At 39.5% G+C, this 14,569-nt stretch overlaps 1 protein-coding gene across 6 annotated transcripts in view; it reads left to right on the top strand.

Annotated features, from left to right (window-relative positions):
• STXBP5L (syntaxin binding protein 5L) overlaps window positions 1-14,569 on the top strand; it is a 387,143-nt gene that overhangs the window by 145,971 nt on the left and 226,603 nt on the right. The window lies entirely within an intron of this gene.

Below are 14,569 nucleotides of genomic sequence, written 5' to 3' on the forward strand. Positions count from 1 at the left end.
AATGGATGTTACAGAAATGGTTCATGCATTTGGGGGAATTTTGTATATTTTAAAAAGATGTTTTAGGACATGAGAAACTATTGGGAAAATGGTGTTGGATGACAACATCCATTTTGAAAAAATAGTAAGACCTCTATTTCATACCATTCACAGAAATGAATTCCATATGGAGAAAATACATAAATGTTAAAAATCACAACTCAGAAGCAGCTATAAGAAACAGGTTGTTACTGTGGAGTAGGAACATCCTTAGGAAAAACATAAAAACTGAAAGCTTTAAGGAATATAGTGTAACAAGACCATCATGGTAAGAGGCAACAAAGTGGGAGACAATATTTGCTATGTACATAGCAGGCAAATAATGAACTGGTACTAAATCCCCATCTTTCATAATGTGAAATCAATGGATAATATCTAATCAACAAATGGCAATATAAACATAGTTAGATATAATGAAAGTAAGTCTACTAGAAAAGATGTTTCTAAGAGTTGAAGGTGTGGTTGCCTCTTAATCTAGAGAGCAGGGTCTGACAGTGAGGAGGAAACAGCTTCACCAGTAATCACTAGGGAAGTACACTATACCATTTTTTCCCAATCAAATTGGCAAAATAATAAAAATTAAAAATACTAATATCAGATAATGGAAAATATTAATAATTGAGAAATGGGCATCTAGATATATCACAAGAAGGTATATATACCAGTATTGCCAGTTTGGCATATCAGTGTTTAAAACATGTATTCATTATGACTTAGAAAATCCATTTCAGTTATCTATCCTATTTATGTGACCAAAAGACAAAATATTGAAAACAGCCTTAAGGTCTATTAACAGAAAATTGAATAAATAAATGCAGATATAGCCATCAGCATTTATGTGCAACTCTGTGCTGATATGAAAAGTTCTTTAAGGCATGTATTTAAAAGAAAAGTTGCAGAACAACAAGTGCAGTAGAAAACCACTTGAACAATGCATTTGTATTTTTATTTATATATTCAAATAACCAATAAAAAAAAGCCTGAAAAAAATATTTAGAATCTGCAGAGGATTTTGGAGATTGGACTTGGGGAAAATGGTCAAAGATATTTTTATTTTACTTGAATTGTTTGCATTTTTTGAAAGAATATCATGTATGTTAATTATGCAATTAAAATTAAAAGGAATGTAAAATAAATTAGTAATAGTCAGAAGACTATGTATTTGGATTGTGGCTCTTCTATTTAGTAGCATATAACCTTGAGTAAATCACATGAGTTGTATTTAGTTTTTTCCATCAATAGTCTTTTGTCACATGGAAGATTTTTTTTAATAATTCAGTTTTATTATCCTTTTCATTTGAGTCTCTGTGTTTTGTTTCTTATTCAGTAAATCTTCCCCTTCCTGAAGGAAAATATCCTATTTCCTAACCAGTTTTAAGACTTTCCATTTCACAATTAGATTTTAATCTATATGTACTTATTTTATAGTTTGAGATAGGGTGTACTTTTATTTTTATATTTAAATAATTCATTTACCGAATAGTCAATTCAGCTTTCACTAACTTACATCTTGTTCATATATCAAGTTCCCATATTTGGTTACATCTTTTTCTGGGTTTTTCCTCTGTTGCGCTGATATATTTACCTATTTTTTTAACTAATAGCACACTTTATTTAAATAATAACTTCACAAAATATTTTAATATCTGGTATGTCCTCCCCTCTTCCCCCAATCTAGCTTTTTTTGACCATTTATTTTACTACATAAATTTTAGGATCAGCTTATCAAGCTCTATATAAACCTGTTTTAGGATTTTGTTTGTAATTTGGACATATTGATTAGAGAGAATTTACATCATTAAGATATGGGTTTTCCCATATGTAAACATGATATATTTGCTTTGGCTCTCTTTTTATGTTTTTCTATATAGCTTTATAACTTTTTCCATAAAATTCTTATGTATCTTTTGTTAGCTTAATTCTGTATATCTTATAGATTTTATTTTGCTTGTGAATTAACTTTCTTAAAAGTATCTCATAGTGGATTGTTAGTGTATAAAATATTGGTTTTTATTATTTTGTATTCATTGTATCACTGAATGTTTTGTTTTTAATTGCTGTCCTTAGGTTATCTATATATATTCTATGTATAAAGCATAGTAACTGTAGAAAAATTTTGTTTCCTCCCTTTCAATATTTATAGCTTTTACATGTACATTTGTTTTGTGGGATAGGAACCCAGTGCAGTGTTGAATACAAATGGTTTTAATGGGAACTTTCTTTTATTTCCCAACTGCAAAGGAAATGCCTCCAAGATCCACATTAAATATTTGCTATAGGTGTTGGTTGACTGCATTTCTGAAGTTAAAAAGTTTCCATCTATTTCCAGTATTCCAAGTGTTTTAAATCATGAATGGTGTTGAATTTTATTGAATGCTTTTCTATATGAATCGAGATGTGTTTTTCCCCATCTCAGACTGTTGACAGAGATGCTGTCATCTAGAAATGCCTAGGGGCACTTAGCTTGGCCTGAGGTGAGCCCCCACAAACATTTCCCTTTTTGGATCATTGTTGTAGGTGTATGGCCCTTGGGGTTCTTATGATTGCAGGATGTACCTCAGCAACAACCATTAGAGAGCTTTTTTTATTTTTATTTTTATTGAAGGGTAATTGACAATAGTATTACATTACATTAGTTTCAGGTGTACAACACAGTGATTCAACATTTATATACATGATAATTCTAGGTACCAGCTATCACCATACCAAGTTGTTACAATATTTTGACTATATTCCTTATGCTATACATTACATCCCGGTTACTTATTTATTTTACAATTGGAAGTGTGTTTATATATATATATATATATATATATATATATATATATATATATATATATATATTTTGTGAGGGCATCTCTCATATTTATTGATCAAATAGTTGTTAACCACAATAAATTTCTGTATAGGGGGGTCAATACTCAATGCACAATCATTAATCCACCCCAAGCCTAATTTTCGTCAGTCTCCAATCTTCTGATGCATAACGAACAACTTCTTACATGGAGTACAAATTCTTACATAGTGAATAAGTTACATGGTGAGCAGTGCAAGGGCAGTCATCACAGAAGCTTTCGGTTTTGTTCATGCATTATGAACTATACACAGTTCAAATATGAATATTCATTTGATTTTTATACTTGATTTATATGTGGATACCACATTTCTCTATTATTATTATTTTTAATAAAATGCTGAAGTGGTAGGTAGATACGAGATAAATGTAGAAAACAGAGTTTAGTGTTGTAAGAGAGCAAATGTAGATGATCAGGTGTGTGCCTGTAGACTATGTGTTAATCCGAGCTAGATGAGGGCAATGAACATCCATGTATGCAGAAGATTTCTCTCAGAACATGAGGGGGGAGGTTCTAAGCCTCACCTCTGCTGCTCCCCAATTTCTCACCAGATGGCCCGCTGCGACTGTGCCTGTCTTAGGTTGTTCCTCCCTTGAGGAATCTTACCCGTCTCTGACTAACCAGTCATCTTCCGGGGCCATACAGGGAAATGTTAAGTTGGTAAGTGAGAGAGAAGCCTTATTGTTTGAAAAGGTTAGCTTTTTACTTCTTTGCATATTTATGCCCTGTGGCTTCTATGCCCAGCATTTGTCTTGAGGTGTCTTTACCACTTGGAAGAATTATGATACTCGGTAAATTCGACATGTGGCACGAGTTCTATTTAAAGGTTGTGATTAGGTAGGAAGAAGAAAAGCTATAGAAGTAGCAGGCAGAAGAAAACCTGGGAAGATTGATTATTTCTTTGACATATCTTCTTGTAGAGTAACTTCAGCATGGATAGGTTTTAAACTACTAATTAAATTGTGCACACACATTAACATAATAGGAATATAGTTACCTAACCAAAGCATACCTGTAATTACCAGCCATCTCCAGTGAAACCAAGAAAACCAGTTAGGCACCTTAGGCATTTGTGAAAACTTATCTATGATATGGTGGATATTGTCCAACTGAACTTAAACAGTCTGAGAGAATTCAGATAAACTAGAACAACCCATTCCTGGGGACTGTTCATATCCCATATGTTCTTTTAACGATAAATAGTCTGTGGTTGTAAGATTTTGGAGTGCTACAATTTGCACTTCTCCTAATTCTTGGTTGAGTTCCAACAGTATAGATCCAGTCCAATTTTTTGTTTTACTGTATGCACAGGCCAGCTAAGTTATCTCCTTCATCATTCCCATGGCAAGTCCAGGAACTGGTGGGATGAGTGCATCTTCACCTGTGACAGTGCGTGGATCTTTGTTGGAGTTTTTTTTTTTTGCTGATCATCTTCTGTCATGAGTCTTCCCGAGAGTGCTGATGTTGGAAGTTCTTTTTCATATTGTATCTTAGTTCATTTTTGGGTTAGCCAAATTAGGCTTTGATCCTCTGTATAAACACAAACAGACCCTTTGCCTACACTTTTATATGCCCTTTATATCATTGTGTAGAACTCATTAGAGGTCACCACATAGGAACTGCTTTTTTTTTTTTAATCATTAATCTACACTTACATGACGAATACTTTGTTTACTAGGCTCTCCCCTATACCAGGTCCCCCCTATATACTCCTTTACAGTCACTGTCCATCAGCGTAGCAAACTGTTGTAGAATCACTACTTGTCTTCTCTGTGTTGTACAGCCCTCCCCTTTCTCCCACCCACCCATGCATGCTAATCTTAATACCCCTCTTTTTCTGCCCCCCCTTATCCCTCCCTACCCACCCATCCTCCCCAGTCCCTTTCCCTTTGGTACCTGTTAGTCCATTCTTGAGTTCTGTGATTCTGTTTCTGTTTTGTTCCTTCAGTTTTTCCTTTGTTCTTATATTCCACAGATGAGTGAAATCATTTGGTATTTCTCTTTCTCTGCTTGGCTTGTTTCACTGAGCATAATACCCTCCAGCTCCATCCATGTTGCTGCAAATGGTTGGATTTGCCCTTTTCTTATGGCTGAGTAGTATTCCATTGTGTATATGTACCACATCTTCTTTATCCATTCATCTATCGATGGACATTTAGGTTGCTTCCAATTCTTGGCTATTGTAAATAGTGCTGCGATAAACATAGGGGTACATTGGTCTTTCTCATACTTGATTGCTGCATTCTTAGTGTAAATTCCTAGGAGTGCAATTCCTGGGTCAAATGGTATGTCTGTTTTGACCATTTTGATGTACCTCCATACTGCTTTCCACAATGGTTGAACAAGTTTACATTCCCAACAGCAGTGTAGGAGGGTTCCCCTTTCTCCACAGCCTCGCCAACATTTGTTGTTGTTTGTCTTTTGGATGGCAGCCATCCTTACTGGTGTGAGGTGATACCTCATTGTAGTTTTAATTTGCATTTCTCTGATAATTAGCGATGTGGAGCATCTTTTCATGTGTCTGTTGGCCATCTGTATTTCTTTTTTGGAGAACTGTCTGTTCAGTTCCTCTGCCCATTTTTTAATTGGGTTATTTTTTGTTTGTTTGTTGAGGCGTGTGAGCTCTTTATATATTCTGGACGTCAAGCCTTTATCGGATGTGTCATTTTCAAATATATTCTCCCATACTGTAGGGTTCCTTTTTGTTCTATTGATGGTGTCTTTTGCTGTACAGAAGCTTTTCAGCTTAATATAGTCCCACTTGTTCATTTTTGCTGTTGTTTTCCTTGCCCGGGGAGATATGTTCAAGAAGAGGTCACTCATGTTTATGTCTAAGAGGTTTGTGCCTATGTTTTCTTCCAAGAGTTTAATGGTTTCATGACTTACATTCAGGTCTTTGATCCATTTTGAGTTTACTTTTGTATATGGGGTTAGACAGTGGTCCAGTTTCATTCTCCTACATGTAGCTGTCCAGTTTTGCCAGCACCATCTGTTGAAGAGACTGTCATTTCGCCATTGTATGTCCATGGCTCCTTTATCAAATATTAATTGACCATATATGTCTGGGTTAATGTCTGGATTGTCTAGTCTGTTCCATTGGTCTGTGGCTCTGTTCTTGTGCCAGTACCAAATTGTCTTGATTACTATGGCTTTATAATAGAGCTTGAAGTTGGGGAGTGAGATCCCCCCTACTTTATTCTTCTTTCTCAGGATTGCTTTGGCTATTCGGGGTCTTTGGTGTTTCCATATGAATTTTTGAATTATTTGTTCCAGTTCATTGAAGAATGTTGCTGGTAGTTTCATAGGGATTGCATCAAATCTGTATATTTCTTTGGGCAGGATGGCCATTTTGACCATATTAATTCTTCCTAGCCATGAGCATGGGATGCGTTTCCATCTGTTAGTGTCCCCTTTAATTTCTCTTAAGAGTGACTTGTAGTTTTCAGAGTATAAGTCTTTCACTTCTTTGGTTAGGTTTATTCCTAGGTATTTTATTTTTTTTGATGCAATTGTGAATGGAGTTGTTTTCCTGATTTCTCTTTCTGTTGGTTCATTGTTAGTATATAGGAAAGCCACAGATTTCTGTGTGTTGATTTTGTACCCTGCAACTTTGCTGTATTCCGATATCAGTTCTAGTAGTTCTGGGGTGGAGTCTTTAGGGTTTTTTATGTACAGTATCATGTCATCTGCAAATAGTGACAGTTTGACTTCTTCTTTACCAATCTGGATTCCTTGTATTTTTTTGTTTTGTCTGATTGCCGTGGCTAGGACCTCCAGTAGTATGTTAAATAACAGTGGGGAGAGTGGGCATCCCTGTCTAGTTCCCGATCTCAGCAGAAATGCTTTCAGCTTCTCACTATTCAATATAATGTTGGCTGTGGGTTTTTCATAGATGGCCTTTATTATGTTGAGGTACTTGCCCTCTATTCCCATTTTGCTGAGAGTTTTTATCATGAATGGGTGTTGAACTTTGTCAAATGCTTTTTCAGCATCTATGGAGATGATCATGTGGTTTTTGTCTTTCTTTTTGTTGATGTGGTGGATGATATTGATGGACTTTCGAATGTTGTGCCATCCTTGCATCCCTGGGATGAATCCCACTTGGTCATGGTGTACGATGGTTTTGATGTATTTTTGAATTCGCTTTGCTAAAATTTTGTTGAGTATTTTTGCGTCTACGTTCATCAGGGATATTGGTCTGTAGTTTTCTTTTTTGGTGGGTTCTTTGCCTGGTTTTGGTATTAGGGTGATGTTAGCTTCATAGAATGAGTTTGGGAGTATCCCCTCCTCTTCTATTTTTTTGGAAAACTTTAAGGAGAATGGGTATTATGTCTTCCCTGTATGTCTGATAAAATTCCGAGGTAAATCCATCTGGCCCCGGGGGTTTTGTTCTTTGGTAGTTTTTTGATTACCGCTTCAATTTCGTTGCTGGTAATTGGTCTGTTTAGATTTTCTGTTTCTTTTTGGGTCAGTCTTGGAAGGTTGTATTTTTCTAGGAAGTTGTCCATTTCTGCTAGGTTTCCCAGCTTGTTAGCATATAGGTTTTCATAGTAGTCTCTAATAATTCTTTGTATTTCTGTGGGGTCCGTCGTGATTTTTCCTTTCTCGTTTCTGATACTGTTGATTTGTGTTGACTCTCTTTTCCTCTTAATAAGTCTGGCTAGAGGCTTATCTATTTTGTTTTTTTTTCTCGAAGAACCAGCTCTTGGTTTCATTGATTTTTGCTATTGTTTTATTCTTCTCAATTTTATTTATTTCTTCTCTTATCTTTATTATGTCCCTCCTTCTGCTGACCTTAGGACTCATTTGTTCTTCTTTTTCCAATTTCGATAGTTGTGACATTAGACCGTTCATTTGGGATTGCTCTTCCTTTTTTAAATATGCTTGGATTGCTATATACTTTCCTCTTAAGACTACTTTTGCTGTGTCCCACAGAAGTTGGGGCTTAGTGTTGTTGTTGTCATTTGTTTCCATATATTGCTGGATCTCCATTTTGATTTGGTCATTGATCCATTGATTATTTAGGAGCGTGTTGTTTAGCCTCCATGTGTTTGTGAGCCTTTTTGCTTTCTTTGAACAGTTTATTTCTAGTTTAATGCCTTTGTGGTCTGAAAAGTTGGTTGGTAGGATTTCAATCTTTTGGAATTTACTGAGGCTCTTTTTGTGGCCTAGTATGTGGTCTATTCTGGAGAATGTTCCATGTGCACTTGAGAAGAATGTGTATCCTGTTGCTTTTGGATGTAGAGTTCTGTAGATGTCTATTAGTTCCATCTGTTCTAGTGTATTGTTCAGTGCCTCTGAGTCCTTACTTATTTTCTGTCTGGTGGATCTGTCCGTTGGAGGAGTGGTGTGTTGAAGTCTCCTAGAATGAATGCATTGCATTCTATTTCCTCCTTTAGTTCTACTAATATTTGTTCCAGGTATGTTGGTGCTCCTGTATTAGGTGCATATATATTTATAATGGTTATATCCTCTTGATGGACTGAGCCCTTTATCATTATGTAATGTCCTTCTTTGTCTTTTGTTACTTTCTTTATTTTGAAGTCTGTTTTGTCTGATACCAGAATTGCAACACCTGCTTTCTTCTCTCTGTTGTTTGCTTGAAATATCTTTTTCCATTCCTTGACTTTAAGTCTGTGCGCGTCTTTGGGTTTGAGGTGAGTCTCTTGTAAGCATCATATGGATGGATCTTGCTTTTTTATCCATTCTGTTACTCTGTGTCTTTTGATTGGTGCATTCAGTCCATTTACATTTAGGGTGATTATTGAAAGGTATGAATTTATTGCCATTGCAGGCTTTAAGTTTGTGGTTACCAAAGGTTTAGGGTTAGCTTCTTTACTATCTTACTGTCTAACTTAACTCGCTTGTTGAGCTATTATAAACACAGTCTGATGATTCTTTATTTCTCTCCCTTCTTATTCCTCCTCCTCCCTTCTTCATATGTTGGGTGTTTTGTTGTGTGCTCTTTTTAGGAGTGCTCCCATCTAGAGCAGTCCCTGTAGGATGCCCTGTAGAGGTGGTTTGTGGGAGGCAAATTCCCTCAACTTTTGCTTGTCTGGGAATTGTTTAATCCCTCCTTCATATTTAAATGATATTCGTGCTGGATACAGTAGTCTTGGTTTGAGGCCCTTCTGTTTCATTGCATTAAGTATATCATGCCATTCTCTTCTGGCCTGTAGGGTTTCTGTTGAGAAGTCTGATGGTAGCCTGATGGGTTTTCCTTTGTAGGTAACCTTTTTTTTCTCTCTGGCTGCCTGTAATACTTTGTCCTTGTCTTTGATCTTTGCCATTTTAATTATTATGTGTCTTGGTGTTGCCCTCCTTGGATCCCTTGTCATGGGAGTTCTGTGTACCTCTGTGGTCTGAGAGGCCATTTCTTCCCCTAGTTTGGGGAAATTTTCAGTAATTATTTCTTCAAAGACATTTTCTATCCCCTTTTCTCTCTCTACTTCTTCTGGAATACCTATAATTCTTATATTGTTCCTTTTCGATTGGTCACTCAGCTCTCTTAAAATTCTTTCATTCCTGGAGATCCTTTTATCTCTCTCTGCATCAGCTTCTCTGCGTTCCTGTTCTCTGTTTTCTAGTCCATTAATGGTCTCTTGCATCTCATCCATTCTGCTTTGAAGTCCTTCCAGAGCTTGTTTTATTTCTGAATTCTCCTTCCTTAGTTCTTGCATATTTCTCTGCAAGTCCATCAGCATGGTTATGACTTTTGTTTTGAATTCTTTTTCAGGAAGACTGGCTAAATCTATCTCCCCAGATTCCTTCTCAGGGGAAGATGTAGCAGATGCTGAAGCTGTCTGGGTTAGTCTTGTCTGGATCATATTTTTTTGCCTTTTCATGTTGACAGGTGCTATTGACTGTCAGCTGGGAGGGCCAAAATTTTCACTTGCTACTGGCCTCTCTTTACTGGGACAACTGCGACCCCTAGTGGCTTGTGTTGGGTAATTGCGTGTAGACTGGGTCTTTGTGTCTTGCCTGGCCGGAAGGGAGAAATTTCCCTTTTTGTGGGCGGAATTTGTCTCAGGCTGCTTCTCTGCTTTCGCAGCACCCGGTGGGGTAATGGATGGGGGGGCTGCTTGACTGTTTGCCTCCGTGAGGGGTCTCAAAGCTGTTGCCCAGGGGGTTAGTGCACCCGGTTTTCCCTGTAATTTCCAGCTGCTGTACTGTGACCTGGGTTGTTTCCGTCAAGCTGTTAAGTCCCTGTCCCTTTAAGACTTTCAAAAAGCCCCCGCTTTTCTTTGTCACAGGGGCATCAGCTTCGGCACCCGCTCAGAGGTCTTACTCCCTGTTCCCCCAGTATCCAGGGCCCACGTACTGTGTCTGCGCTCTGGCCCGGATGGCTGGGGCTGGGTGTTCAGCAGTCATGTGCTCCGTCTCCCTCCGGCTCTGCCTATTCTTCTCCCGCCGGGAGCTGGGGGGAGGTGCGCTCGGATCCCGCTGGGCCGGGGCTTGTATCTTACCCCTTTCACCAGTCGCTGGGTTCTCGCTGGTGTAGCTGCAGTCTGGCCACTGTCCTGCGTCTTCTGGTCTCTCTTTTAGGGCTAGTTGTGTTTGTTGTATTTTCAAAAGTATATATGTTTTTGGGATGAGATTCCCACACTCCTACTCACGCCGCCATGTTGGCTCCACCTCCTAGAGAGCTTTGAAAGACAAGATTTATCAGTCACAAGTCCTAGAGGGTACATGGCATACCCAGAGCCACACAGTAAGGGCATGGGTAAAGAGAGAATGAGAGAGAGAATTGACCTGGGGTTTTTCTTTTATTGGATTTGAGGGTGGATTGCCTAGAGTTTCTCAGGTTTACTCTTTATTGGTGAATTTAAAACATAAGAGTGTTAATTACAGTGTGGAAAGGAAAAAGCAGGAGATCAATTACCTAAGTTAACCAGAGTTTTCTAAAACAAAAGGAACTTCATGGGTCGGTGTGGGGAGAATGAAAGAATGGAAGTTCTTATAGTCAGGATCTTCATCTGACCCTCAACGGCTTGATGATGTAATTAGCCTACTGTTAGGCTAATGCTCCTACACTTGTCAGCAATGAGCTGTTATTGACTGACTCACTATATAAAGAGCTCTGCCCAGTGCTCTGGGCAGAGGCAGAGATGGAGTTGGATTACGGACCTGCAGACTTCTGGATGCAGACGTGATTCTAGTGTTTGCAATCTCATGGTTGCAATAATAAAGGAAAGTGAAGTAAAGCAAAGAAGTAAAATTCATTATCACACAAACCTCTATTCCATGTGGAGAAGCAGAAGAGACAATCACTTAGCAGGTGTATGTGCTTCGCCTTGCAGGATGTTGCTAACTATTTATTTGGAAAAACCATGATTCAGAGTAGTCCAGCCATGAGGAGGAAGGGAGGGAGAATTTATTTCTTGTGTGCTATATTATAAGGCCTGAGATTTGGCTTCCTTAACTGCTGCTAATGGGGTCAAATGACACAACTCTGAAGTGAGGGAGTGTTAACTTCTCATGGGGAAATGGTCCTATGGTCAAAAGAATAAAGCTGGGTATTTACCCCAAGAACATTCTGTTGTCATTTCTTGATCTCACCAAGTCCATAGTGTACTTGCCCAGGGCTGAAACCCTCAGGCAAGACAGTGGGGCAGGCTGATAATGTATTTATTTGAAATGGATGTCATAGCTGACAATGTGTTTATTTGAGGTGGATGTCTTTGAAAAAGATGTCCCAGCTATAAAAAACTTAGTGTCAGGTACTGACTTTATAACCAAAAAAGCTAATTGTCAGGCACTTGCATTGCAAGATGATTATTCCTTAATTTGTTAATTTTTTGAAATATGTTAGTAGCTTTTCTAATTAAAAAAAATTTTGCATTTCTGGCATATATACAACCTGGAAGGGGAAAGTTTCCATGGAGGCTTGCTGGTGAAGTGAAAAAAAGGAACAAATCACTGTTACATTTCCTGCTGGAACAAGATAGTATCATGAAATTGGAAAATAGACCACTCTCTCCCTAAGATACCATTTACTAAAGAAACTGCACATAAGTCTATCATATAGAAGAAGGTGATCTTGAACTGAGAGATGCCTATATTGGTCATAGAATTGTCTGCATCTCCTCAGATTTCCTCAGCCTTGCTTGTCTTCCAAACCCTTGGCTGCTTGCTTCACCTCAGTTTTGGCATGGTCAGTCAACCTTAATGCAGTACTACTACTTTAGGTTTACTGGCTATGCTGAGTCTCCGGATTGTTCCTTTAATTCTGGCTTCAGATAATGTGCCATACTATGAGGCATGAGATTTGGCTCCCTTAACTGCTGCTAATGGGGTCAAATGACACAACTCTGAAGTGAGGGAGTGTTAATTTCTCATGGGTAAAACCTTGGCCAACATTAGACAAGACACAAGAAATAAATTCTCCCTCCCTTTTTCCTCATGGTTGGAATGCTCTGAATCATGGTTTTTCCAAATAAATAGTTAGTAACATCCTGCAAGGCAAAGCACATACACCTGCTAAGTGATTGTCTCTTCTGCTTCTCCACATGGAATAGAGGTTTGTGTGATAATGAATTTTACTTCTTTGCTTTACTTCACTTTCCTTTATTATTGCAACCATGAGATTGAACTTCTCAATGAAACATTACCACTTAAGTCTTGCTGTTTTCTACAAAACTAGTACAATAGTTACCAGAATTGTTCTATATCAGGGATTGGAAACTACAGCCAATGAGACAAATCTGGTATACTGCCTGTTTTTATAAAATGAGCCATGAAACATGCTTATCCATTAATGTATTGTGGATAAAGTAAAAGTTTCTACTGCCAGGATTCTCACCTGGCCCTTGTTGGCTAGCTCACTACACATGTGTGGGCAATATGTTGTTACTGACTCTATATAAAGAGCTCTGCCCAGTGCTCTGGGTGACACGATGGCAAGGCTACATGGCTGCAGGAGAGCAGAGACTGGAGCGGTGGCAGCACCAAGGACAGAGACTGAGACAGCTGCATGGGTAGAGAGTCCCAGAGGCAGAGCCCGGCTTGCTGCATACAGACTTGCTCTGAGTGGATGGGATTCTAGTGATTGACCTGCCACCGTTGAATATAACCCTTTCACCCCAAGAGCATTCCATTGTCTTTCTTTGAATCCATAGTGAACTAGCCCAGGGCTGAAACCGACTGGCAACACAATTGATGATAGTCAGCAGGATTCACTGTTGACCAAGGAAAAGAACAGGCTGCCCTCTTGGGAGTGTTTCAGCAGACTGTGTCCCCCCAGTGGACACGGGGTCCAATGTGGCTTGCCTCCTAGAGGACTGGGCTCCACCCCAAGACTGCAAAGGGGTGGAGGTAACACCTGAGGCAGTAAAGTTGGCCCTCAGCAAAATAGGGAATTTCTCAGAGAAACAGAATTTCCGTGAGGCCACAGGAATGGTGGGGAATTTTCTTCTCACAATATTGAGAAAGGTCATTAGGGAGAAAGATGTCCTCCTGCAGGAAGCACAAGAAGAGGCAGCATGAGAACGTGAGCTGTACGGTGCTATTGAGGAGGTAAAAAATTTGTTGGTGACTGAAATGGCGTCACTATGAGGTGCTGTGAAAATGGTAAAGGATGTTGTGGTAGCCTGAGAGGAAGCATGAGAAGGAGCAGTGGCAGGAGAAGCAGCGGCACAGGAAGCAGTAGCATGAGGGTGCAGGCTGCCAGGTGCCATGGGGCAGGTAAAGGATATAGTGGGGCCTTCAGCCCCAGAAATGGAGGAGTGGAGATTTCACAAACAGGTTGGGGGTAGATGCCCTGCCAGTGCTGGGAGGTATCAGCCACTCCTCGGTTCAAACCCCACCTGGTTGAAGGCTGGTAGAAAGCTGGAAGGAAAATAAAGACTCAGCAACTGCAGGTTCTTCCAAGAGAGGTGCAGCCCCCTCCCCAGGTCGTGGAGCACTCCATGCTCTGCTTATGTCCTCAGACTCAAGCAATGAAAGCACGAAAGGAAATACAGTCTGCTTCTCAAAGGAAGAATTTAAAGGGCCCCATGAAGGTCACGAGGACCCAAATGTGAGTTGATTTAATAAAGGCAGGAGCAGACAGAAAGAAACTGGATGCAAAGTCAAATAGAATCTTACTGGAGCTATCACAACAACTGAAACCAGAGCAGCAGTCCCGGCCACTGAGGATGAAGCAGAAGCCAGAGACAAAGCAACAATATTGGCCTGTTTGTCTGCAAGACTTTCTGCTGGAGAGGCTGGAGAAGGTGACTATTGTAAGGCCCACCTATGGTTCTTTTAGTTAACTCATTTGAGTAGAACTGGTTTGAGTACAGCCAGGATGACCACTTGGTGGCAATGGATCTCCTCAGGCTTGAGGGTTATTCCAGCTTCCTCACACGGGGACCACTGCAGAGGATTGAGGGCACATAGATTGAGAGGTGAGAATCCTGGAGGGATGGAATGTATGTAAAGTGAAGGTTCCTATGACCAGGATTTTCACCTGGCCCTCATTGGCTAGCTCACTACACACATGTGGGGAATATGTTGTTATTGACTCTTAAAGAGCTCCACCCAGAGCTCTAGGTGACACGGTGGCACGGATGCAAGACTGCAGGAGAGCAGAGATGAGACTGGAGTGGTGGCAACACCAAGGACAGAGATGAGACAGCTGCGTGGGTAGAGAGGCCCAGAGGCAGAGCCTGGCTTGCTGCAGACTCTCTCTGAGT

Source organism: Manis pentadactyla, chromosome 1 (assembly GCF_030020395.1).
Source record: "Manis pentadactyla isolate mManPen7 chromosome 1, mManPen7.hap1, whole genome shotgun sequence".
NCBI lineage: Eukaryota > Metazoa > Chordata > Mammalia > Pholidota > Manidae > Manis > Manis pentadactyla.